This window comes from Lupinus angustifolius, chromosome LG11 (assembly GCF_001865875.1).
Source record: "Lupinus angustifolius cultivar Tanjil chromosome LG11, LupAngTanjil_v1.0, whole genome shotgun sequence".
Classification (NCBI taxonomy): Eukaryota; Viridiplantae; Streptophyta; class Magnoliopsida; order Fabales; family Fabaceae; genus Lupinus; species Lupinus angustifolius.
Genome location: NC_032019.1, coordinates 4,435,044 through 4,437,317, shown reverse-complemented (window position 1 = coordinate 4,437,317; position 2,274 = coordinate 4,435,044). Strand labels below are relative to the sequence as shown.

The 2,274-nt window shown below is 38.6% G+C and overlaps 1 pseudogene; it reads left to right on the top strand.

Annotated features, from left to right (window-relative positions):
• Positions 1-702, top strand: part of LOC109359654 — a 2,153-nt pseudogene extending 1,451 nt beyond the window's left edge.

The window sequence follows — 2,274 nt, the reverse complement described above, 5'->3', positions numbered from 1 at the left end:
AAGAAGATGGAAGAGGTAGACAAGGAAATCTTGGACACATTTAGAAAGGCAGAGGTGAACATACCTTTACTTGATGCAATCAAACAAATTCCAAGATATGCAAAATTTCTAAAGGAGTTGTGCACTCACAAGAGGAGGCTCAAAGGTAATGAGAGGATCAACTTGGGAAGAAATGTTTCTGCACTAAAAGGTAAACCTATTCCTCACATTCTTGAAAAATGTAAGAACCCAAGTACATTTGTTGTACCTTGCATAATAGGTAATAACAAATTTGAGAATGCCATGCTAGATCTAGGTGCTTCGATTAATGTTATGCTTATGTCTGTTTTTTTGTCTCTTTCACTTGGACCTATGCAACCCACTGGGATAGTGATTCAAATAGTAAATAGGAGTATTGCCTACCCTTCTAGTTTAATAGAGGATGTCTTGGTTCGGGTTGGTGAACTTATTTTTCATGCTGATTTTTATATTCTCGATATGGAAGAGAGATCATCCCGTAACACAGTTCCTATCATTTTCGAGAGGCCATTTTTTAGAACAGCCCGAACCAAGATAGATGTACATGCTGGAACATTATATATGGAGTTTGGTGATATTGTGGTCCGATTTAATATTTTTGATGCTATGAAGCATCCATTTGAGGACCATTCTGTATTTCATATTGATTTACTTGATAAGTTAACTAATGAGCATATCTGTGATTTTCTTAATGATTTTGATTCTCTGTCATTGATAGACTCATACACTTGTCATACATGCATTGATTCTGAAATGTGTAATTCTTGTACTGATGAGTTTCTGCATATTTCTGTTCATCCAAATGTTGTAGAATCAGATTGCACTAACCTAATTGTTGCAGACATCATACAACAATCTAATTTACTTGTCCAGGTGCAAGCTGTAGAATCTATGTCTGCTACTTTGGTTCCATCTGTTTTGCAGGCACCTATATTGGAGCTTAAACCTTTACCTAAAAACCTCAAGTATGCTTACTTAGAGGATGATGAGAAGCTCCATGTTATTGTTTCCACCTCCCTTGATGCTGATCAAGAGGAGAAGTTGTTGCAAGTGTTGAAGAAGCATAAGAAGGCAATTGGTTGGACCTTAGCTGATATTCCTGGTATTAGCCCATCTATGTGCATGCATAGGATACTCTTGGAAGATGGAGCTATACCAGTGAAACAACTACAAAGGAGACTCAATCTAGTCATCCTTGAGGTTGTGAAGAAAGAGGTCACAAAGCTTTTACAAGCTGGGATTATATATCCCATTTCTTATAGTCATTGGGTGAGCCTAGTTCAGGTGGTTCCAAAGAAGATAGGAATTATAGTGGTGAGAAATGAGAAAGATGAGTTGATTCCTACGAGAGTGCAGAACAGTTGGAGAGTCTGCATTGATTATAGGAGGCTCAACCAAGCAACAAGAAAGGATTACTTTCCTTTGTCATTTATTGATCAGATGCTTGAGCGCTTAGTAGGTAAATCTCATTACTGTTTTCTTGATGGTTTTTCTGGGTACTTTCATATCCATATTGCTCCCGAGGATCAGGAGAAGACCACATTTATCTGCCCCTTTGACACTTTTGCCTATAGGAGGATCCCTTTTGGCCTATGCAACGCCCTTGGTACATTCCAGCGGTGTATGGTGAGCATTTTCAGTGACTTTTTAGAGAATTGCAAAGAGGTGTTTATGGATGATTTCACAGTTTATGAATCTTCATTTGATGCATGTTTGTATAGTCTGGATAGAGTTCTTCATAAATGTAGCGAAACTAACCTTGTTCCGAATTACGAAAATTGTCATTTCATGATAGAGCAGGGCATAGTTTTAGGGCATGTGATCTCAAATAGGGGAATCAGGATAGACCCTGCCAATATAGATGCTATTTCACAACTGTCTTACCCCTCTTGCGTGCGAGAGGTTCGTTCTTTTCTTGGTTATGCAGATTTCTATCACAGGTTCATTAAAGATTGTAGCAAGAAGGCTCTTCCACTATCCAACCTGTTGCAAAAAGAGGTGGTCTTTGATTGCCTCAAGACAGCCTTGACCACCACTCCTATTATCCAGGCACCTGATTGGACAGTCCCTTTTGAGCTGAAGTGTGATGCTTCTAATTATGTATTGGGGGATGTCCTTGCTCAAAGAGTGGACAAACTGCCTAGGGTAATTTATTATGCTTCCAGGACTTTAGATGTTGCACAAGCAAATTACACCACAACTGAAAAAGAGCTTTTAGCTATTGTATTTGCTCTAGATAAGTTTAGGTCTTATTTG